This window comes from Misgurnus anguillicaudatus, chromosome 3, assembly GCF_027580225.2.
Source record: "Misgurnus anguillicaudatus chromosome 3, ASM2758022v2, whole genome shotgun sequence".
NCBI lineage: Eukaryota > Metazoa > Chordata > Actinopteri > Cypriniformes > Cobitidae > Misgurnus > Misgurnus anguillicaudatus.
In genome coordinates this window covers 46100775-46127095 of record NC_073339.2, presented here as the reverse complement: position 1 = coordinate 46127095, position 26321 = coordinate 46100775, and the positions used below count along the sequence as shown (strand labels likewise).

Below are 26321 nucleotides of genomic sequence, written 5' to 3'. Positions count from 1 at the left end.
ACTAGTCTAATCCCTGTCCCGGAAACCACCCCTAAATATCTAACAAAGTCCTTTAAAAAAATGCATTTGCTCAGAATTTAGAATTTTTTAAGAAACCTACCCATATTTGAGAGGTGATTAAAAAAAATAAAATAAATTAAGGTATGATAATAAAACATTTGTTCTTTCATTTGATAAATTGTATGTTTATATATATACATATATAAAACATTTTCTGGAAGGCATTAAACTTTTGTGAAAATTATAAAAATGCTGCCGCTGGCAAAATTTACGATGTAGGCTACTGCAAGAATACAATAAAATGATGGCATTAAGTTGACGAAATAAAATAAATAGCCTATAAATAGCCCAGAATTTCCATCTTTACCATGTTCTGATAATAATCTGATAGTAAGAAGATACACAGCGTGCACTGGTAGCTTTTGATGCAGTATTTTCATACAACTTCAGTCATTAATAAGAAATCAAAAAGCTGTGGGAACCCTGAAACAGACATGGCCGAAGATCTGATCAGCGGCCAAGAACACCAAATCCATCGCAGCGTATCGTGCTGTGTCCCTTTCCATAAGAAGTTCAAATAATGAGCGTCTAGTTAAAACATTTGCATATAATAATACGAACCTCTAACATCTGTTGCCCTCGAATCATCTGACTTGAAATAAAACAAAATCCCACTGAGCCAATTATTTTGGACTTTCTTGGCACATTAGTGATTGTAACACGGACGCTTCTTCCCAGGTGAAGTAAGCGTTACGCTTTATTCTTATCACAGTCACTGTCCGTGAGTTTCTCCGTCGCTTGATAACTTCAGCAGTTGCATGACACGAATCAGAGCTGATGATGACTCCAAGCAGCCACCCGAGGATCCGGTCTGTTGAGAAATTACCCAATTTCATCTGACTCCAGTTTAGCTACTGTGTAAATCAGAGGCGCTGAATGGTACTGATTTTAAATTAGTTAGCAGGCGGGCAGGATTCAGCATTAACTTGTGATGAGCGGAGACTGAAGTCTGAAGCTTTAATCAGGGTGTTTTAATTCTCGAGCTGCTGAGAGACCATGTGTTGTTACAGCTTGGGAACAAAAGTGAAGGGACATCTGCTGAAGGGACTGAAGCAAAAGAGAAAATATTAAGACAGTTACAAGCTACATAATATTTATGCCTAACACTACATCATACACTACATTTATTTTTGTATACAAAAGTGTTCCTGTAGCTCAGCTGGTAAAGCATTGCATTAGCAATGCAAAAGATCATGGGTTCAAACCCCAGGGATCAAACATACTGCTATAAAGTATAGATTATAATGCATCGTATGTTGCTTTGGATAAAAGGATCCGCCAAATGCATAATGGGGAAATATTGGACCTTAGCGGACACTGGTGCAGTACACTTTAAAAAAGGTCCTAATGTGTACCATAATGAATAGATGAATAACACAAGTGAAAATGTATAAATGCACACCAACATCTTAGTCCACAGCTCACCCTTCCCTTTTGAAACGCATAGAGAAGCTACGGTAGCCACCACAGGACAAACATGACATCGTCTAAGACAACGTAGTGACAAAAAGCGCTCTAAAATTGCTTAATTTAATACGTTAAAGTAACGTATTTAAAAGACCCAATAGAAACTTAAGTGTGCTCTCTTCTGTATTAGGCCTATAAATAATATTCAACAGCAGCTACCCAGCAAACATAGGTCGGGCGGCAACGTCGTCTCTCCGGCTAAAAGGGGTCGTCGCAGGAAGGCACAAATGTTATACTATTGGTCCGAAATCAACGCTGTCTCCCCGTCCAAAATTCGCGGCTGACGGAACAAATGCACAACATGTCCTAAAATGCATTTATATACTCTTGTATACATTTGTATATGTCTATATTGGTTGTGTGTATTCAAAATTTTATATACGGGTTTTATGTATTAACGTCCAGAAGAGGACATTTTTAGACGTGCACGGACCGTGCAGAAAAGACGTCAAACACGTCGTTTGGATTTTCATATTGAAACTATTTTATAACCATGACGGGACGTATTTTCAACGGTTATCAGACGTCCAAATGTTTGGTGGGTACCCAGAACACCCTAGCAACTGCATAACGATGAGCTAAAAAGTGCCCACTACAACCACCGCAAAGGTATAGCATTGCCCTGTCAATCTCCCACAACACCTTTGGTTTTGTAGTCACTAAAACAAACCGCAATCACGCTTCCATCCTTCAGGGAAAGGACCTCTTCATTTCAACTCACCCACTGTTCACCTTAATTTTTATCCAGGTTAGGGGCTGGCAGACGGAGAGAAGCCCGTCTGAGGATGCGGGGAGGATCAAATTAATGTGGAAAAGAGGAAAACTTGAAAGAGCTAAGGCTTCATGTGGAGAGACATCAGCAGAAGCTAATAGAGGTGAATACGGCTGAACGTGACCTCACAGACAAACAAATCAAAGCGCACGGGATTCATTTTACAAAGCCTTTCTCTGTTTGTCAATCATTTCTCTATCAGATTAAAGAAAATTAAGATCGTACTCGGCTTATCCAACCACAATAAACTGGCCATTTTGGTCAAGTCCATGAATATTTACATACAGACTGAAATATTAGGATTTCATCTGCTAGAGAACAGAGAATACTGAGCAGCTTTTCTTCAGCTTGAACTAAAGACCAGACACAAGAAATGGCTAAATGATTTTTTATTTTTTAATTAAAAAGCTGCTAATTCTTTAATCACGTTGTTTTCTGGAGGAATTGACAGATTGTTAGATTTAGATTTAGGATTGGGTTCAGGGCTTATAAAAAATAATTTTATTTATTTTCACACTAATTTGAGGGAGGAAATGGTTAGGGTTTGAGGTAAGGGTAATTTGGAGTTTCTTTGATTAAAATGTTGATCAACAAAAACATTGATCCAGGATTATATCTTACTTTGTGAAATCACGGCGACAGGGCATGGCCAGGGGGTGGGGCTTAGCTAGGGGACCCCATAATCTGTGACATAATTCGAACACTGGTTTCAAGTCTGTGGCAAACGCTGACAGTCGCACAGTTGCTTGTGACCAAACAACATTGCATTAGGCGACTTCAAACAGAACTGAACAGAGAAAGAGTCGCGATATGAGTCTTAAACTGCAGTAATGTTTACACTTAAAGGGGTCGCACACCGGACGAGAAGTACCAAGCCGCGTAGCATCGCGTCTAGGACAACTCGGAGGTATCGTGTACCGGACGTGCACATTAAATAGCGCGAGCTTTGTCAGATAGTGTCTACTTCAAAATGCTAAATATACTTTAGCAGCCAATGTTAATCGCTAACGATTTGGGACAAATATGATGTTATTTAACATTAAACTATGTGAGTGTGTCGAGCGCCCACCTGTGTGCGTACATTCATAGAAAATAATGTGTTTTGTTTTTAGATTCATGGCACTATGCAAGGTGACACAGCACTTGGTGTACGACCCCCTTTAAGGCTTCAACGAAGAGTGTGCTAAGGGAATGGGCAATTTGGCAAATTGATGGAAAGCTGTTTTAAACAACTTTGGTGAAGATATGTAGATGTTAACTTCAGGCGTGCTCAACTTTAAGCAACGTGCATGTGGAAACGTCCGTAAAGAGTGTTGGGGTAAACGCGTCATCTGTATCAAAACATTAGGATTGGCTGCAAGCCTAACGTCGTCTGTCCTAAATGCCGGTAATTAGAGGTGTAACAATTAACAGCGTAAATGCGCGTTTTCTCAATGAATGAATTTTAATGAATTACAGTGAAATCCCGGCACATCCAAAAGCCAGGGGGCGCTCTCATGCAGAAACACCCTTTGTGCCACAGAAGAAATAGCATTACAAACGCTATTCCAGGAAATGTCTACAGGAATATTTATATCAATGTTCTTTAAATTGTTTCAGGTATTTTCATGATAATAAAGAATATTTTGAATGATTTTGTTTAACGAGTGTTGCTTTTTTAAATGCACATTTTAAACGACTCCGACTCATAATGATTTAAGATTGATAAGGACTTCCTACTGACCAAATGCCGTAGTACACTCACAAGCTGTGCATGACCTTGCAATTCAGAATCGATTTCAGACAGGCATTTTTAATGGGACACACGATTAATCGTTACAGCCCTACCGGTAATCCTTATGGTGCGTTTACACCAACCGCGGTAGAGGCGTGAAGCGCGAGTGATTTCAATGTTAAGTCAATGTGCAGACACGTTGATGCGCGTCAGGAGGTCCCGAGGAGCGGAAGACGCGTTTCTGCCTCATTCGCGCATGAAGCTCGCGCGAAAGGCGCGAATTGAGCGTTGTGCGCGGTACGCGCGAATGGTTTTTTTTGTGCATTTTGCGGTTCACGCGAATTTGCGGCTGACGCCCGAGTTGAAAAATTTGAACTTTGGCGGAATTTCGCGACGCGTTAAGCAATCAGGAGCCTGCCTGCTGCTGTGGTGGCAGCCCCGCCCGGAGTCACTCACTCAAGCAGTCACTCGAAGCTATATGACACAAGTTGTTATTTCTATAGAGGAGACAGGAATAAAAAGGACCTCGCTTGGAAGAGTGTCAGTGAGGACTTTGGGCAACCTGGTAAGTTGTAATACACACTTCACTTTTGAGTCATGTGATGTTTATCGACCCGCGCCGTTTATTTTCCCCCTATAGTAAGGTTACCAAATACAAACTGGTAACTCTCTTGATAAATGCACAAGTAGCATCAGTCATCTTGCAAACAGACACTGGCACAGCAGTTGCCCCTCCCACAAGAAGCGGATTTTGCTTCGGACGCGGTCAAATGCTTGGTTTTTTTGCGTGTCTACTCCGCTCTACATGCGCAAATGCATTCAAAGTGTTCAAGCGGCAAACTAGGCGCGGTAGACGCGATTTTGACGCCCAAAACGCGTTTGGTGTAAACTCAGCATTACCCTCCGTTCACACAAAGCGGTTGCCAATAAATTACTGGTCATCTTACAACCTCTCTTTACCAGTGAAGACTGTATGTGTGAAAGGTACTAGTAAAACAAAAATAAAAACCTGGCTTTTACCTTCTGCCCTTCTCTTTCCCCCTCTTTCATTTCTTGTCAGACATTCTCAATCCACCTGATCATCAAACAGAGCTGCTCCATGTCTACTGCTCATGTGCTTTACAGCGGCTATCACAAAAACATCCACCAAGCCTTTTTTACAGGGTCGGATCAGAATCCCTTTGAGCTTCCACAATGTAGTCGTAGCACATCTTCCACATGCTGAGCTTGTGTTCCACTCGCACCTGCTGATGAATGGTGATGCTGTAACCTAAAGGGATGGTGTCTGGATTGAGCCCAGTTGTCTGAAGTTAAGGGGGCATGAAGCAGAACTCCTGCTTAGCCTCACTGCATTTACCCACACAGTTTTCTGTCTGTTTTGACACATAACGTAGGATCATATTGTGATGGTTATACATGATTTAGTAGCACAGAGCCAAGGAAAGATGGTCACTTCTACCCAGGTACAGTTAGCGTGTGATGATATCTTAAAACAGTTTTTATTCTCTGCCATGTCTTGACATAGTGTTTGGCTAGGACATGACCTTAAACGTGGACTGGGAACGACCAGAAAACAATGTGTGTGAGAAAAAATTGGTTTGTCTTTGTTGTGTTGAACATAAACACATTTAGATAAAAAATGTCATCACGTCGGCTTCACGTTAGTACGAAAAATGATCATTGGTTTTTGCGAGTCTCGTGACAGAATGTTTAGTCATGAAGCATATGACAACAGTCACGAGCCTTGCGAGCACCAATAATTGTCTTACGGTATGACGTAGAGCCGGCGTGCCGTCATTTTAGTTCTAGATGTATTTACGTTAAAACACAATGTAACGCTAAATACTCTCAAATACTCTTACATTTTCTCTTACATATCTTTTTGCATCAAAGAAATAATAAGTAAACACTTGATTGGATTGATAACTGAAATTGGGACGCTCTGCGCATGTGCAAACACCTTCTTCTTTTCTTTTTCAATGGCAGTTGGCAAACCCACTTGAAGGTGCATTTCCGCCACCTACTGGACTGGAGTGTGGAGCATATGCACATTTGCAATGACATTAAATTAGCGTAATGACGCAAGATGCAAAGAATTTTTAGGTGGATGGTTTGTATGTTTATCTGTTCGCATGACAAATGATTTGCTTGTGCCAAACACACACATCAATCCGATCACATTATTAAGTGTTCATGTAAACGCTATGATAGGATTTATCAATTTGAATGATTTGGTTCCAATTGAGGCAAAATGTGTCCATGTAAACTTAGCTATTGATGCCAAGCTGCTAAATTGTGACCTCTTGATGTTAACAAGGGACTAAACATGCGCTTGTGCAATACTGCTGTGAGCACATTAGCAAACATGTTACGTCTAATTCTTTGTAAATTTCCTTTTCAGCTCGCATTGCTGGTTACTATGGCTGGTCCGTTCGGTGACAGCCTGAGGCCATGATATCACAGTGTCAGATGTTACACTGATGGTGTTAATGTGCTATTGCACAGAGACGCCTCTGGCAAGCTGCCATAAGGCCAACAAATGTAGTTTTTCACCTCTTGACACCATTTGCAAGGTGTTGATAGATGTTGTCGACCCTCAAAGTGGTTCAATATAGTCTGTATAACTCCATTGATATGCTACAAAACATTTAAAAGGCATGTATTGCTATCAGACACATATAGCACACAATAGCACTGTGTTTGGCACATACAAGAACCGCCCAAGTCTAATTTAAACATCTTGTTTATAACTAATTGCATGGCAAACATGGTAAAACAATAACGCAGTATTTAAATAAAAGCTCATTATGAAGCTACTGAGCTTTCTAAGTTCCTTAATTAAATCAATAAATCATTTTGTATTTACTGTTCCAAACAGCGCCCTCTATGTTAAGTGAGATAAAATGCAACTCAACTGCTTAATTAACTTACAAACTGTTTCCAGAATCTGCACATTTAAACTCACAGTAGTCCTGGTGGCTTTGTTAATTACTAACAAGCAATAAAGCAAGGAGACTTTAATGAACAGGGTCTCTTATGATAGCTGTTTCGAGACCCATAACTTTTTAAAATAATGTCTTTAATGAAAGAATATCTGCTTTGCGGTAGAAACTGCGTCATTAGAAATTTCCAAGAATCTGTGACCTACTGTAAGTTATTTTTATTTCCACTCTAAATCACTTTGGAGAAGTTACTGTTCCAGAAAGGAGAGGTGGACGGAGACATCGGGGTCAGAGAGGGAAATGAGGTAAGCAAATGAGACACAAACCCAGTGTTCAAATTGAGGAGGGGCTGGGGTGGTCCGGGACCTATAAGCATTGAGGGACCCCCTAAAATATAATTAGGGAGGTCCTCTGTTTTTAATATTGGCCAGGGGGGCTTAGCTAGGGGACCCCCATTATCTTTGACATAATTTGAACAATGCACAAACCTGTGTTTCTGGAACAGATATAATAAGCAAAAGCGTGCTATACCAGCCTGATCTCACGAGAAATTGTACATATTTTACTAGTTGGCTAATTTGTATCAATTCATACGAAGATATTCATGCAAAATCGTACGATTCTCATGAAAAAACCAACAACAACGAAACCGAACCCCTAACCCCGCACAGGGGTCAACATCACAGGGGTCAAGGCAAATCGTATGTGGTCATATGAATTGATTCGTAATAGCAAACTCGTAAAATATGTATGAATTCTCATGAGATAGCGTTGGCTATACCAGTGGTTTTTAAACTGGGGGCCGAGATGGTGCCAGGGGGGCCCCAGTTTTATGACATTTTATGAAATACATTAATTTATCATGAATTCTGTGCAATTAAATTATCCAAAAAAGTAGTGCTTTTGGTTAGTAGCCTTATTTTTTTAGGTTTAATGTTTTTTTTTCTATTAAAATGTTGAGTTTTAGAACAGTTTTCTGTCACAAATTTTCTTTGGGGGGCCGCGAAGGAATGCACCATACACAAGGGGGGCCGCACGCTGAAAAAGTTTGAAAACCACTGGGCTATACCACTGCACCACAGCTCTAACTGAACTATTGCTTTTGCTTTTAGTTCGATTCAAAACAAAACCATTTATTTCTCTGCAAATCTGTTTAATGACACAGATTATAACACATTTTACTTTTAAATAAAACAAATTCACAGCAATGCTACAGAAGAACCATTTTTGAGAATCTTAAAGAACCATTTAGTCAAAGCTTCTTACAGTAGAGGAACCATTTCTTTTATACCTTTTTCATAAGGGTCATAAGGATTTTTGAAGATTGAGATTTTTACATAATTTAAATAAAAAAGCATTCCATTGATGTATGGTATGCTAAGAAAGCACAATATTTAGCGGAGATACAACTATTTGAAAATCTGAGGTAGATGTCTTCACAGATTCACTTACATCTGAAAACCGGGGATTTGGGTCTAAAAGTTTAACTTGTACCTCGGACACGGGTTGGGTATAATATTAGCGCCCTCTGGTCTCAGGTAATTTAAAATTAATGTTTTTCTGAATGGACCCAAGAAGAACCGAATGTTGCGTGTGTGCATCGAGTCCTTTTCCATCCCTCATCTGTTTGGAAAGAGCGCTTGCGACATAGTTTGGCTGGCAGTAGGTTTATTTTCGTTGAGTCGGACCTGTCAATCAATTTTGAATGCACATTTTAAGTTTCACTAAGTAATCAATAAGTTACCTTAGTGTCGTCGTCAGATAACAACTAAAAAAGCAAATGGAGCAGCGGCTCAAATTGTTTACAATGCAAACTGAGTTTTTTCTGACTGGTACCTGTGGGGATGCAGACTGCACACACGTCGATGCCGTTTACAATCAGATACAGTCGGGTCAAAAAAAAAGAAAAAAAAAATTCTACTGGTTCAGGTCGGACTCGGCTCTAATTTTATCGGGTTTGTCTCAGGTAGGGTCTCTCTTTAAAAAAAATATTTATGCGCGTCATTTTTTTCTGTAAAAAGTGATTCGGGTCATTTCTTTGAACGTCGAGAAGCCCTAATAGTCAAACTATTGAGAATATCGCCTTTAAAGTTGTCCAAATGAAGACCTTAGAAACACATATTACTAATAATAAATACGTTTTAATATATTTACAGTAGGAAATGTACAAAATATCTTCATGGAACATGATTTTTACTTAATATCCTAATGATTTTTTGGCATAAAAAATTATATAGTGTGCGACTTATGACTGGTTTGGTGGTCCAGGGTCACATTTATAATCATTTTATACTGATGAATAATCATATGGAGTCAGGTTTGAGTCTGGCTTGCGTCATCTCTTTTCTTTCTATAAATATAAGTATATATTTTTTACTGTCCTATACGGCTTATAAACAGAAAAACAGAAGGCTTATCAAACAGCACCAGCTATCAAAACCTGTTTTACGCTAGCATATCGTAACAGCTGTTCTTTTCACAGGTTATGCTTACAAATCGTCTCGGCGCATGTTTGACTGATCAATTATTACACAATTAAAGCAATGAATGAAGATGTCACATGTCAAAACATGAAATGTCAGTTTGACGGGGCTTCAGAGAGCCCGGCCCTTGGCATTTATCCCAAAATGAACACGGGCCACAGAAACAGAGATGAATTAGTTCACCTATGACTGAACCATCAGAATATAGATGCTATTACATTAACCATTACATTAACACGCTGGAGACCGCTGTGGTGGTTTGTGCTTAAAGAAGTCATTTTGGATAAAAACAGCTGCTAAATAACTACTTTGTTAACTAGTAATTTAGCCAGCTGTTGTAAGCACCCTTGGCAACAGTTTACATTGCCAATATAGCCCATTCAACCCCAAGTTAGGCATGAAATGAGCTCAGCCATGTTACTAAACTACTGTAATTTTCTTTTGACGTCAGTTTTAGTATCAATTACACCTACGTTCAGTACAAACTCTAAATAATGCAGCACCAAGTTAAAAAGTTTAACCTGAAAAAAAAAACCTACATTTTACATTTATTGTATGCATTTGGCATGAACTTTAATTCAAAGCGAGTAAAACAAATAAGCAACAGAACCTAAATTCTACGCGCATGTGCAAATTACATGTAAAATGTATACAGGGTTTCCAATATCCGCCGGTGCTTGTACAGTACGTACGCACTTTTCTAATGACAAAAGTTGCGTCACGCGCACTGTACACGGACCCTCGCGTACGTGTAAAAAGTGGACCATACTTCGGCCTTAAATTGTGTTATAAACTGGCTAGCCTGCTTTAAAGGTATAGCTCGAAGCTGAATGTTAATTCAAGGAAACACACTAGGGCAGCATTGCAATTCCAAACCGTGTTTGAAAGTAAGAAACATACAGAGATCTTACTGTTATAACAGGGTAAAGAAAAACACAGCACGAGCATTAAATATGCATGAGCTGGGGCTTGGACACGGGGATAACATTTTAACTGAACATGTTTTCAGCAGAGAATCCGGTGAATGGCGAAGTGAAGCCCTTCGGTTGGTGAGAGGAGGAAGAGAGAAAATAAGACAAGAAAGAAATTATCCCTGGCTGCCATGGAAACAAAGCAAGAACGTATGATTGTACGAGGGCTTCCTCGATGGAGAGAGAGACAGATCCATTACGAGGAAAGCATGAGAGTATGTGACCTTGTGAGGGTCATTGAAGGTGTTAAAGGTCGTAACATTTAAACCAAGCTCATCCTTGAATTGCTGTAAAGCAATCTCAGTGGGCACAGAGTGAGAGAGAGAAAGAGCGAGAGAGAGAGCAGATTCAAAATATCCTTGGATGTGGCACATTCATTCTGTCAATGAAATGCGCAAAACATCAATGACGATGCATGAGTCAAATAATCCTATAGGAAGAACATAAATAGTCACCTGATTATCTATCTGTTCAATTCAAAGAGAAATAGAGGACATTGATGGGAAGGTTTGGATCTAATTCCCAGTATGTTATTGGAAAAGTGCTGCTATTAAATAAAGTGATAACTTGCAGGGTTGCCAAATGTATGACACAACAGCTTGGTGTCCAAGCCCAAAACAAACACCCAGATTCCCTTTTAAACCTGTTTATACAATAATTAGTTCAAAAACATACCATGCATTGGAAGTAGATGCACAGTATAGCCCAACAGGTTTTGGAAAGTCAGGGTTTTATACATCATGATTATTTACAGCACATTCAGGGTGTATCTCTTAACAAATATTGATTTTATGAGATTAACTGCAGTTATTTGATTGATTGCATATCAATCAAATGTTATAAATCAGCATATCATGTAATATATTCAATAAAATCAATCTCCGCTCCTTTAGCTCAGTTGGTAGAGCATTGTATTCCAAGGCAAAGGTCATTGGTTCAATGGTAGGTAACATGCATACTGATGAAAAAAGCACCCAAGAATTAAATAAGTTCCTTTGGATAAATGCATTGTTTAAATGCATGCATGTGAATAAAATTGTTGAATTAAATATCTGCCATACTATACTCTTACAAATAAAGGTTCTAGAAAGGGTTCTTAGCTGCAGCGCCATAAAAGAACCATTTTTGGTTTCCCAAAACCGATGAAAAGTTCCTTTAACTCTTTCCCGCCTATGACAGATTATCTTGTCAATTAAGAGAAAACGCTTTCCTGCCAATGACAAGTTTTTAAGGCAATTCATATGTCCGCTATTATCCACCAGCTGGCACTAAAACCTGGAAGCAACAGCTTAGGTCAAAGAACTCAAAGTAAGCAAGTACTCTGTGTATGTTTTGATCATCGCTCGGAATCTAATCTCTATCAAAAGTCCTTCACAAATGCAATTATCTATAAAACTTGGTATTTTTCAGGGTTCCCACACCTTAGTTAACTTCAAATTCAAGGACCTTTCAAGGACTTTCCAGGTCCAATACCTTCAAATTCAAGGACTAAACGTGGGGACACATTTCAATTGAGAGCAAGGTTACATTGTGTTACCTTTTAAGATACATTGTTACAGTTCCCTTTCGAGGGAACTCATACTGCGTCACTGCAGTGACACTTTGGGGACGCCTCCAGGGGTAAGTGCGTCTGAATGTGTATATCAAATTCAAACAATGTTAAGGCTTAACGACAAAGACAGGGTGACGCGGGAGCCAGGAAGTATATCGCTATCGGAAATATTGCCAAAGACGGCGTTACAGGGACGCAGGAAGTATGACAAGGGAGACGCAGCGTCTCGTTCCCTTTTCAGGGAACAAGAGTTAGATACGTAACCCAAGACGTTTTAATGTGTCAAACACAACTATTCAAAAAAGCATTTTGGTATGAATCAACATTTACATACAGAAGATATGAGCATTTAAAGTGAACAGTTTAGCATGTGTGCTTAAAAAGTCTAGAATTTTATGATATTATCCCACACTACACAGGGAATAATATGGATTTTTTTCCAGAAAACTTCTTGCATAAAATAGATTATATTTTCAAAAACTTCCTAGGGCCTTGAATTATTTCCCCCAGATTCACAAACTTTCAAGGATTTCAAGGACCCGTAGGAACCCTGATTTTTTAAGAAACCGACCAATATAAAAGAGAACAAATGAAGATAAGATGAAACCTTTTTTGGTTTGAAAGCAGATGGTCTGTTCTTTCATTTGTTCTTTCATTTGATATATCGAATGTTTATATATTTAAAATGCATTAAACATTTGTGAAAATCATAAAAAATGCTGGCGGGGAAAGAGTTAAAGGTGCAATGTGTAACTTTTAACATAACTATATTATTGAACTGTATTGTTTTTATTACATTACAATAAAACATTTTTATCTACATACATCGTGGGTCTCCTTACATGGAAGTCGCCGCCATGTTTCTACTGTAGCCCTAAATGGACAAATGGTTCTAAAGCGCACATTTTGTCACTACGTTGTCTCAGACGACGATGTGTTTGTCCTGTGGAGGCTACCGTAGCTTCTCTATGCGTTTTGAAAGGGAGGGGTGAGCTGCGGGGTGAGCCGTTGATTGCAATTCATATTCTCGCCACTAGATGCCTCTAAAATCTACACACTGGACAATAAGTGTACAGTGGGGCTTTGAGACCTAGAACACTCAACTGCATTGCAACACTGACTAATAATTGCCTGGCACCCATACCGTACTCCTGTGCGTCACAGCTGGCACCGCTTTCCTATTTTTATGTAAAAATCCAGTTTATATTCTCTGATGCACACTATTTTGTACAAATCTTTGATGCCCACTACAGTATATGGCAATTTATGTGTGTTTCTTTTGTGTGTCTGTGTGTTATTACTGCAGTAAAGTCTTATAAAAAGCCCTTATAAAAAACTTGATGTGCCAACAGGCTGACACAAGCACAAAGCAGGCGCTGAACAAAAAAGCTTAACCTTCACTTTCTTCCCCTTTCTCTCTACATACCTTGAAAAGAAAGATGAATTTGGGCACGTTACTGACCATAGAAACAGAAAGACACGGAGAACAGCAGGCATGTGGAATAACTGCGGTAAGACTGTTGATGCACAATGGGATTAACATTTACATGTATTCATTTAGTAGACGCTTTTATCCTAAGCAAATGAGGAAACATGTAATACTTTGCATAACCAACTAATAAGCTTTGCACACAAAGCTATGTGACTGAGCTGCATAAATATCCCACATAGCAATATTTAGATGTCTCTTTATATGAAACTGGAAAAAGACATTTTAACATAAAAACAACAAACTTTAGCTTGTATAAACGCTAAGATTTTGATAAATGTTACAACGGCATCTCCGTGTTGTGTATCAGTCATCAGTAGTAGGATTAGGACCATTTCCTGGTTAAGGTCTGGCTAAGAAGGCAGTGCATGAATGTGGCTGAGGTTCATTTAGGTTAAATCTCAGCAGGTCGCAGCACGCTGCAGGTTTGCTATAATTAGTTGTGCTAAGAACTTTTTCCCCTTGAAGTGAATTTTGTTTGAAAAGCACCCTGGAAATCAGGTCAATCACAAACTGTGTTCTTCTGTACTAGATTAGTGTCGGAGTAAAGGAATATCTCAGTGGCTGCTCTTTCATAGCTCAGATAGCTTAGGCCATATCCACACGAAGCCAGAGCTTTCCTTATCCGATCGTTCTAAAAAAAAGTACACACGAAACTACTGAAACGGATTTTAATCAATGTAGTATACATGCCAGACCAGTATGTGGGTTGTAGTTTTGCCACAGATATACACTAAAAATGGAGTAGAAGACTTGGAGCATTCACATAATTCTTGTTGTTATCTGTAATCATTTGTTGCTTGCTGTAGTAGCAAAGGAGCAGAGGATTTTGCTTTAGTAACTCTTATAGACTCACTAACATCTGCAACACAAACATGAGGTCCGCTATTGTAGTTGCGGTTGTGTGATGTAGTAGTTGAGACGTTGGGTAATGACATTATTGAAAATATATGGATTGGCTGTACACACGAAACCGCAAGGATGTCGTGTGTAGATTTATCTACTTTAAAAAAAAAGGTTTCAGGCTCCAAAAACGAAATGCGGATATGACAAAAACATTTTGTGATGTGTCTGTTTGTGGACAGGCCCTTAACTCTTTCCCCACCATTTACGAGTTATCTCATCAATTAGGAGAAAACACTTCCCTGTGCAATAATGCTTCCCTTATGAGATTTTATGGTAATCTGTAATTCCGCTATTATCCACTAGATGGTGCTCTTGTTCGAGGTGTCAAATTTGTGTCTACCACGTCTAGTTTGCCGCTTGAACATTTTGAGTTTACTCGCTTCACTCATTGGTTCAACTGATTGGTTAACATGGCGTATTTTTCTGTCAAAGTTCAAATTTTTCAATTCACGCGTTTGCCGTGGCAATGCTCAATTTGAGGCTTTCTCGCCGAATGAGGCGGAAAAAAACGCGCAGCACTAAACGCCTCTTTCACGCCACGAGACCTCCAGATGCGCGTCAATGCGTCTTCACATTGAATTAACATTGAAATCACTCGCGCTTGACGCCTCTACCGTGGCTGGTCTGAACACAGCATTACACTTATAAAAACGGAAGCATTACCTAATTCAACAACATAGAAAACTCTGTTTTGATCATCGTTTTGAATCTGATCTCTAACAAAAGTCATTTAAAAAATGAAATTATTTTAGTTTTTCGGTCAAAATTTTGTGTTTTTGAAGAAACCTACCAATATGTGAGAGGTAATAAAAAGTGAACAAATGATGAATGATGAACAAAAAGATATGATTATTTGTTTTCAGTTTTGTTTGTTTGAAAGCAGAAAATGTATTATTTCATTTGATATATTTGTATGTTTATATGTTTATATGGAAGGCATTTTGTGAAACTTTGTGAAAATCACAAAAAATGCTGGCGGGCAACTTTGTAAAAAAAGGCTGGTGGGGAATGAGTCACTTAAGCTTTAATGCTATATTCACACGACATTGATGTAGTAAAAAAGGAAACGTTTTTCTTTTGCATTTTTTTATTCATGTACACGCAACAGCGCTATTAAAACGCTTCACATTTATGTGGCCACAACTATGACTAAAAATGCTGTATTATGCTTGCCAGGCCAGTAGTTGAGGATTTGTAAACTTTGTAAAGAATTACTACACACCTGCACACATACAGATTATTTTACAAAGTGATAAATCCAAATAATCAATATGGCAAATGATGAGTAAGGTGACCCTGGACAATAACCTGGCAACATTTTTTTAACTTTGTTGGAGAAGCATTAATAAACTCCAGCCTGATCTCATGAGAATTCATACATATTTTATGAACTGGCCAATGCATATGTTCGAAAGTACAAAAATGTACGATTATTGTAAAAATAATAAAGAAACCCCACCCCTAACCCCAATATCACAGGGACAAAGGCGAATCGTACAAAAATGTACAAATGCGGTCATACGAATAAGAAATAAGAACTTTTCATGTTTTCAAAAGTTAGCGTTTTTAGGACCATTAAATGTTTTTGGCGAGTACATGAACAGCCAGCATGCATAAAAGTAGAGAACTATAATAATGTTGATATCAGATTATTTGGTTTTGAATTTCTTGAGAAATGTTTCTATTAACTCTTTCGCTGCCATTGACGAGATATCTCGTCAATCAAGAGAAAACGCTTCCCCGCCAACGACGAGTATTTCCGCAACTTTTTAAACCCGGAAGTATTGCCCTATGGCAAGCAGCTGCATGTCCGTGTCTGTTTTAAAGATCCCTCTGAATGGGATCTCTATGAAAAGTCTGTCTAAAAAAATGGAATTATCTCTGCTTTTTGCTCAAAATGTGGTGTTTTTGCAGAAACCTACCCATATTCAAAAGCTGATTACAAAAGAACTACTGAAGGTAGGATGAAACGTTGTTGTTTTTTTAGCAGAGGGTCTGTTCTTTCATTTGATATATTGTATGTTTATATATTTAAAAAATAACATTTTCTGGAAGGCATTAAACTTTTGTGAAAATCATGAAAAACGCTGGCGCTGGCTGGCAACTTTTTTTTTTAAACGCTGGCGGCGAAAGAGTTAACATTTCATTTACATGTATCATTGATATATCGTAAAATTAAAGCACAGACTGATATATTGTTAAGCAAAACTTTTAATTTGCTCTCTATTAAATGTGCTTTCTAGGATAAGATATTAAAAAAAGTTTATTTGATATTCTTTGTTATTATCTATAGGCTGTGTCTGGGCTGTTTTTCATTTTGTGCTTCACGCTTGGAGACCAGGGGAGCTTCACCATGCAGTAATCTAAATGCACAAAGACATCTTGCAAGGATGCACATCTGTAATAATCCTGAATGATTTATTCATGATGACCAATAGGTGTCAGAAATGGGTCTTTACTTACGTTAATAGGGGGCAATATTGTGACAGACAGACCCGTCTGTGCATCGCGGCTATAGGGATGAAGCCAGAAGCTTGGAAGACGACATTAAACTGTAGCCAACTGTGACAGTGCCAACAAATCAGTTTATGAGAACATTTCTGTACCTGAAAAGAAAGACAAAAGCAACATTGATGTGGTGCAGACATTTAATTTTATAGAAATCCTCAGACCCGCAGCCAGACTGCATTTGGTGTCAAATAATGCAAAGGTCAAAGAGAAAATGAACCGACTCTCGAAGGGCCTATCTGAATTCTCCATGCCCGTGTTTTGGCTTGAAAGCCTACAGTGATACGGTAGCAGGTGCGGTTGTTGGAAATGATTGTCCAACTGTTGAAGCACCGTCCTTTAAAATCGCAACATGCGAAACTACCGACAAAACAAGCAAACCAGGTGGCAGAAATGATTAGCTGTTAACGTCATGGTTTACAGCGCTGGCCAAAACCAAATCAAGCATTTGGCTACGGCAAGTGCAATTACAAAACCTCCATCTGTATGTTGTGGACTAATGGGTCACAAGGTATTTTTGACTATAAAGTGCATACCGACTTTGTCGTTTGAACAAAACAGCGTGAAGAATAGATTGTATTCCCTTAATGGGTGTTTTAGAAAATCTGGTTTGTTCAGGTTGAGTGTTGTTAAATAAAACGAGTTAGTTTTCATTGCTAAAGAAACAGCCCATGCGTACAGCCACAAAACATATTAAAAGACCACTCCATGTCGTGTGACAATTTCAGGCCAACAAAAGCAAACCTCAGGAGTGACAATAAAGTAAACAAACAGCAATGTAAAAGACTGAGAGCATGTCAATGACACATAAAAGATGTGATTAAAATCAGGGTTATTTCTTGAAATATTCCCATTATGTACTTTCAGATCTGTAGTAAAGGTCTTCTCGGGTCCAATGAAATGCGACCAGAATCATTTTTTACCCAATGTGACATGCATATATATATTTAAAGAAAGACCCGAGACCATAGAATATTAGACCCGAGTCTGACCCAACCCAGTGGCAATTTTTTACCCGAATGTAAACGGTGCCAACGTGTGTGCAGTTTGCAGCCCCGCACCCACCAGTCAGACAGAAAGAAACCAATTTGGCCCTAATGAGAAGCAATACAATGCCTCGATGTGATGAGGATGTCCTTCATCCCGGGCCATGAATCTAGCTTTCAAGAGATATACACAAGTGCAAAACCCATCTAAGCATTAAGAAAGCAAACAGGTGCCGCTGGTGATATCATACAAAGCATTCAAAGACAGACATGCTGTTCGGACTTGCCGAGGTCCACTCACAGTGAAAAAAAGGATTTTTTGCACAAAAGGGGAATAATATGAAAACAACAACAATAAAAAATGTATCTATGCGGGCTGGCACTCACTTACAAAACGTTTCAGAATTCCCACGGGCTCTCAATTGAAGCACAATAAAAGTCAGCTTTGTAATAAATTGCCCGAGTTTGCCAGAAGCTCAAAGTTGTGGAAAAATAAATAAATAAATGAATGAATGAAGAAACCCTCTTTCAAAGGCCACGGGCAGTTATCGAGCACAAACACAAATATATGTTTCATTATATTTGGTGCAGGCACTTCAAATTAGCATCCTCACTTCACCTGAGACGTCACGTGACTTGGCATCGCTTCACAAACTTAATACCGCTCTCGACCAGGCTTACGGAGATTGTCCAGGTGCTATCTTTGAAGTTTAAAAAGCCTTTGGAGGATGCAATTACGGTAGAGCCGTGGCTGGCTATTAGTAACGGGGACATAAATACAATTGCGGTTAATAGAAAAACACTTGACAGGTAAGGTATGACAGGCATCGCACTTTATCGTTAGCGCCGTCTCGCAGAGAAACATCTCATTTCCAACCAGCGTGGCGGTGGGTGGGTGTCCCCCAGAGCGCTGACGTGAAATATCACCGTAAGTCCAAGCATTTCCCAAGCTCATTTTGTTTATTACAAGAAGTGTCTGCAGTCAGGGAGGGAATAAATGAAAGCGCTAGAGAAAGAAAAACAGGAGCAACAAAGCGCCACAATAAATCTCTCCAAAGCTATTTTTATGGTTCAGACCGCCTTCGAGAAAAGAGAAAGCAATATTAATTACAAAGGAGGATGTCACCTGACAAAACCAAAAGACACGGAAATTCAGTTAGAGCGAAGACTACAGCGCTTTCTGTTTATCTCACTTTCTGAGCCAAGTTAATGGAAAAATTTACTTACAGTACTTGTTGTCGAACTACAATAAAGCATTATTAAAATTGTATAAAGTTTTAATAACACACTTCATATTACTCTATAATTCATATTATGTTACTGCATTATATTCTAAGGGGTGGTTTCACAGACAGTGATTATCTTAAACCAGGACTAGGCCTTGGTTTAAATAGGAAATATAACTAGTTTTAACAAACATCCCTTACTAAAAACATCACTTGTGTGCATTTTCAAGCAGAACAAAGGGCACTGATGTGTTTTAAAATATGTCAGTCCAAGATGGTTCCAGTTTGGACCACTCTTACATTTATTTTAGTCTAGGACTAGTCTAATCCCTGTCCGGGAAACCGCCCCTAAATGTTATATTCATGTTTATAAAGTGTTTGTTTTAAATGATCATCTTAAGGCAGTGTTGTTGTCAAGACCACTTAAACCAAGACAAGACCAAGACTTTCATGGGCCGAGTACAAGACGAGACCAAGACCAAAGAAAGTTCAGATAGAGACAAGATCAAGACAATAAAAAATGACATCTTGGATAATGTGGGCCTTTGTATAAATGTTTTGACAGATATATTTTTAGACAATCTCTCGTTAATTTCTTACCGGCACAAAGAAGTCAAGCAAATCAATCAACTAAAAATAAGTCAATACTTTCCATTATAGCCATAAGTTTTACATCCAATCACATTAATGATGTTAACACATAAATCAGCCAATGCACTAGCAATTTACTGTAATTCCCACAGGTGTGGTCTTGAAAAAAATCCATCTGAGACCAAGAAGAGACCAAAGATAATCGAGAAAAATGGTCTTGAGACTGGTCTCAAGTACTACAACACTATCTTAGGGTGTACTCACATTAGGCGCGGTTGCCCTGAGCACGACTGTCCTTCCGAGTCCCCTAAAGCAGTGCTTCCCAATTCTGGTCCTCAAACACCCCCTCCCAGAAAGTTTTAGATGTCTTCTTATTTAAAACACCTGATTCAACTTATCAACCTCCTTCCAAAATGGTAAATATGTCTCCCTAAGAAGCTGATGAGTTAAATCAGGTGTGTTAAATAAGGAGACATCTAAAACTTTCTTGGAGGGGGTGCGATGACCAGGATTGGGAAGCACTGCCCTATAGCACGCTTACATTATTAGGGTTCAACTGTTTGGAAGAAAATATGTGACGTCTTGTCTTCTGATCCATGCTCCAGCTCAGGTAGCATGCACACTATGCATTGCGTGCTCGACCCCACCTTTGTAATCAAGCCAGGGTGCGATTACCCAAACCGACCCAGGCTTTGGGGGTAAAACATAGGCTTTGGATAGCATGAGTATTAGGACACAAATGAGGCTGATACAAGATACAAATATGACTCCAGTTAAACTGTTCCGGTTTCATTACCTAAAACCCTTCAGGTTTAAGTCCAGCGTGTTTTACTGTGGTCTCAAAGAGGGACTCCAGTCTGCATAATGCAGCCTTCAGGTCAAGTGCTCGTACATAAACCCTCTCTTTCTTTTGCTCTCTTTCAGAGTCAATCGAACCTCAGTTGCTCCCCGGCCCTTAATGAGCGCGGTCATTGAGAAAAAAATAAATGTCAGATGAAAACCCACAGCTTAAACAGCATGTGAAAAAGTCAAGGGCCGTTTTTAAATGCTTCAAGGGCCTCGGCGGAGCCCCGTCCACAAATCTTATTAAGAGCAGCTATCTGCTGGTGATGCCCCATAATGGACGAATTTAGTTGAGTGGCGGCCTTGCTCTCCACAAGAAAGAGGTCATTAATGTCACGCATATGCCCAAAATCCACTTTACGAGCAGAAAACACCAATATCTCAAAGCTTATCCATGGCTTTTCTGTTACTGTTGCGGGTGAACGGCTTTATAATGATGGTATGAAACAACTTTACACGAGTCGATTTGTGAGCAAGAATGCATGTTTGATGAGGGTAATCTCTGTGCTAAAAATGCAGAGCCATATTAATAAGGGCTTTACAATTGCATTTTGTGATTACGATGGCCACTAAATGGAGATGTATTTCGGGACTTGAAATACCCCAAAAAAGCAGACGCCCACAGCACAGATGAAAAAAGAGCGGAAAAAGCATGTAGGTGTTTAATTTGCTACAAGACGCAGGCGATAGGTACACTTACACAATGTGAAAAGTAATGGGGAGAAGACAAATGCAATTTGGTATTTTGCTGAAGGCTCTGTTAGAGTTAATCAGGAACATGTTCATCTGGAAGCGTATAATGAACACAAACACAGTCGAACGTTTTTCCGAAACCAATTCTGGCACGAGCGCACCCGCTGCCATGTTGGTTAAAACGCACCCCAAAAAATGTAATTATGTTAAGTGCATTTAGATTGAGGAAATGTTCCTCACTGGCTTCAATCCACGTCGAATAATCATTTGAAAATAACTTAAGACCTTTTTATGGTTGGCACTCCGATGACTAATCAGAATTAATTTGTTTTGGCAGTTATCTGCGCACCACAGTGGTTCACCTCAGCTGGGTATATAATGATGATGATAACAATAATAATAAAATTATAAACATAGTCGCAAGCTGCGAGAGACTGTGTGTGCTTTCTGAAACTCAAAGGTCAACAGATGTCTTTTAATGTATTTCAATGTTTTACATTTCCAGTTCAAACAGACCAAGTCAACACATAAACATGAGATTATTCTTGTCCGGCATGATCATGTAAGCTAATATAATGAAAGCAGAATAAGAGTAAAATCTAAAGGGTACCTCGAGTATAAACACAGGCTATATGAGTGTGAAATTAAAAACAACACACCTCACAGTTTTTATCAAATTTTAAAAAATCATTTTAGTTGGGGTCGCCATTTTGTTTACATCACAATACATGACATCCAAAGGTTGCAATCCAAACCTGTTTTATTAACGCTACAGCAAGGTAAGGGTGGTAAACAAGTGTTCAATCGGTAGATTATAAAATGAGTTATAATGCATCCAGACAGTAGGTGGCGCTATGTGGTCGCCATTAAATGCATGCCATTAAAAATCAGCGTCATCTGTTCAGCCCTTTCAATATGTACCATAGAGTAGGAAAAATACAAAAAAACATTCAAATGAAAGATGGTAAAGTAAGAAGGTGGGAGTGGGGAGGAAAACATTTACATATCAAAAACTACCACAGTATTTACTATAGCAAATTTTATTAGGGGAGAACCGGGGCGAAAGCAATTCGGGACGAACGTAACAAAGCGATTTTCTCCGAGCCCTGATAACATTTGCATTCCAAACTATGACAGCATCTTTAGCACGCAACCCTTGATCAGAGCTGACAAATATTGCATTATTTCCTCACCGTTTTGCGTGTCTAGGTCCAGAAAGCTGTTTTCAACTATAATAAGTAAAAGCAGTCATAAGAACCAAAAGTGCCGTTCCTTCTATTCTAGCAGCCAAAAACACAACAAGATGACATTTTAAAGTCAAAACCTCAAACTTTTAGCCCGCCTGTTATGAGTTACTACTTATGTTTTGCCTCCAGCTAGAGCGGTGACGTCACAGTGACGTAGGCGATTAAGGGGTCTACTGTTTGTATAAATGCACTTTGAGAAGTACCCTTTAAAGGTGCTCTATAAAATAAAGTGTATTATTAGTAAAGCAACTAGCCTACTAACCTTGCTAACAAATACATTAATCATAATCGCATTTACCCTAGTAAATAAATACAAAAATAATCTGTGGCCCTTCTCAGCTTCAGACCGAGTCATTTTGAAGCTTTTTTAGTACATTCATAGCTAAATTTGTTAATTTATAACAGTGGCGGATGCAGAACGTGACATATGGGTGGGCATGGATTAAGTCCGGGTGGGCCTGAATCTATGGGTGTCACTTTTGAATAAGAAACTATAACAAGTCTATAAAATTCGTCAAAACTTCAGAACACTAATTTAAACAGCATACACACACACCCGAACTGCACGTCACATTTTTGACATTATTGATACTTTAAATTGTAATGCAACGTGACATTTATTAAGCCTTTTTGGTAAAAAAAATATTGGGCTCTCATAGCCTACAAAAAAGAACCTGCACACAGTGACAGGAAATATAAATGAACCCAAAAAAACCTTATACTTTTTTAAATAACCTATTAAAGTGTTTAAATAAATACGGCTACTAAATGCTTAAAATGAAGCTTCTAACATCATATTCTCTTCATGCAAATCACTAAAAATATATTTTCGTTCTCACATATTTAAGTTAACTTACTAAATAAAGAAAGAAAAAGGGAATTGCTAGAATAATGTTAGACTCTGGGGTTAAACGAAATGACAAATAAATAAACATTTAATATACTTTTTGATGAGCACAAGAGCAAGCCTACTCGTGAAGAGCGGAGCCGAGGAGCGCGCATATCAGACGTGAACGAAAGGAATAATGGATTTAATGCTTTCACTTCATTTCCTGGCAGTTTCACTTGTTAGTGAGGATAGTAATGGCTAACAAGATGACGCCGAATTACATACAACATAATTACCTAACTAAATCTGAGAGAATGCAAACACATTACAATATTTTTTCCTCCGCCCGACGGCCAAGGCGCATCATTTTTTTTAGCCCGACAGGAATTCGCCAAAGCCCGTAATGGACGTCGGGCAAGCGATTTTGCGAGGTTTGTTTTGTGGAAAGACTCTCTTTAAAGTGAATTTCGTTTTGTATAAATTGTATCTTAATATTAATCAATGTTTGATCAAACAATTGCCTCGATTTAATAAATAGGAAGCAAACCAAGAACGTCTGTGGTGTGGATTGAAGTGAACCCATATTTCCCTACCCGTTCCCTACGTCTTTCTGCTTTAATGCATTTCTTAAATTAATGTCTCAATTACACAGTAGGCTTATAGGTTGTTATGATAGGCTATTTGTTGCTTAAAAGCAATAGGCTATATTGTATAAAGTGTAGCAATAAACGTGGCGTGACTTATAGTGCTGCTATATCGCTATATCAAACAACATCACTATGATCAGATGTTTTCTTTCTATTTTTTACCCCGCTGTCATATTTGTTGTGTGTTTATGTTATTGAGAGGAAAGCGCGCAGCACATATTTATAACGTGTTGTTATTCAAAATACTTTTTCTACTTGCTTGCAAAAAAAGTTCTCAAAGTGATCATGGCTGAAAGTTGCTTTGGAATATTTCATTATAACGCAACATTCAACTGCTTTAATAGTTTTTAAATAGTTATCAGGCTTACTTATAATTTTACTGTTATTAACATAACATGCAATAGATAAATTACACCACATAAAGTAGTATACATGTCTAACTATACAGAGTAGTATTTTTTACATTTCTGATTGGGCGGGCCAGCTGTCAATCTGGGCGGGCCCAGGCCCGCCCAGGCCCGCCCATAGCTCCGCGCCTGATTTATAAGCCTTTGCATTGTCAAGAGACGCCTTTATGATGTCTAAAAAGATCATATGAGACACACAAAAAGAAATTGAATGGGATTTAACAAAAACAGCATATTTGATCAAAATTGTGCATCACCTTGTGTCTCACTATTCATCCAGGCCTCATATGGCTCTCTGTTTGATCAGATGACTATTCGGGTCAACTCGATGTCTCCTCAACATGGATCTGCAAGAAAACGAATGGCAATTCATATTTTACACAACTTCAGTGCGTGGTCTCTAATACTAATAGAAAAGCACCAGTCCCTACACAAACACACAGAAGCATCTGTGGATGGCCGCAAGGGTGTCTGCAAAACCGAAGCACCATCAGGCTTAGATTAAGTTAAGCAGTCCTCTGACCCTTTACTGCTGTGCTCATCCACAACCGTTCACATGATTCAGTCGAGTCCTAGTAATTCTGACAAGGCTTTAATCCACATTAAAAACACAAATTCCTCCAGAACCTGTTCTGTGTTCACTCCTAAAACAAATGTGATACGAGGTGAAGTTGGTGTCACATTGCCTTAAAAATGCAAAGGTTATGAGTTTGATTCCCATGCAACACATACCGCATACCTTGAAAATCTGTTGAGACACCTCAAACATGTGTTTTAGTCTAGGACTACCCTTAAGCCTTGTGAAACCGGAGGTTTATGTTTAAGATTAGAGGGAGAAGATACACAAAAGGCTTTTACTTCTCATCTTAAATATTCATTGCAAATGATGATGTGAATACTCGTCAAATCACTGTTTAAAAAAATAACATTTACCATCTACACATATGGCCCATCAGGCTTCTTACTGTAGCAATATCTAAGCAATAGCATCGCATTACTGAGATTCAGACCTATCTGTACATTGCACAAACATATGGCTAGCACAATATCTTTCACATCCGTCCTCTGTATTGTGGGAATAATGTGTTTACATGAAAGGAAAAACTATAGTAAATGTTGGTAATGAGGTTTAGGAGTCATTTCCCAGGAAATGTCAGTAATTCCCAGCTGTCATATTTTGAGGTTTGCTTTGTTTGCGGTGTTGAATTATGGTCACGGCTGGGCAGCTGTAGTTTCTCAGATCACTTCCTCTGAGATCTGAATGCCTGCTTATTTGTAGCTGTAAATCAGCTCGGGTAAGGCTTGTGATATTGAATAAAATGAGTTACACAAACAGTCAATATGCTACAGCTTAGCAAAATATAGCTTAGCGTCTTACACAACAGACTGTAAATCCATAGTTTTTGTTTTTTTAAAGGTTTTATTAATTAAGATGTCAAACGTCTTAATTAACTAAGGCCTAGTCCTGGCTTTGACTGTGAAATCAGGCCACACAAAGTAAGCTGTATTCATATCAAATGTATTGTATAATATTGTGATGGTGGATCGTGGGATTTATGGCGTGTCCTGGTTTTGTAAGCAAGATTGTTTTGTTTCCTTTGGGTTTTGTTTTTACATTCAAAATTAGTCAGGTGAACCGTGTTCATGTAGTGGCCAGAAAGCGGTCACAACAATGACATGTCCATTACTCATCTGGTTATAGCAGGTCGGTCAAACACACATGTGTAAAGTGGACTATCAAAATAAAGTGTACCCATAAATTTGGGTAGGAATATGTAAGCTATTCATAAAGTAATACCTTAAACAAATAAAACAAGAATCAAAATGTCAGATCATTTTGATAGAGTATTAGGTGGACCAATGATGTTTAAAAAAATAAATAAAAAAAATAAGATAAGAAATTATATATAAGGAAATAAATAAGGAATTATTGGACAGAACAGAAATGTGTAGGAACATTTTTGTAACAATTGTAACAATATAGCATT

General features: G+C 38.6%; 1 long non-coding RNA gene across 1 annotated transcript; it reads right to left on the bottom strand.

Annotated features, from left to right (window-relative positions):
* Positions 1–226: 226 nt before the first annotated feature.
* LOC141353984 (uncharacterized) lies at positions 227–24682 on the bottom strand. Its single transcript, XR_012360810.1, has 3 exons — positions 24591–24682; positions 16820–16962; positions 227–1107 (listed from the first exon to the last, which is right to left on the bottom strand). It is a non-coding gene; the product is annotated as an uncharacterized lncRNA (long non-coding RNA).
* Between the last annotated feature and the right edge of the window lie 1639 nt (positions 24683–26321).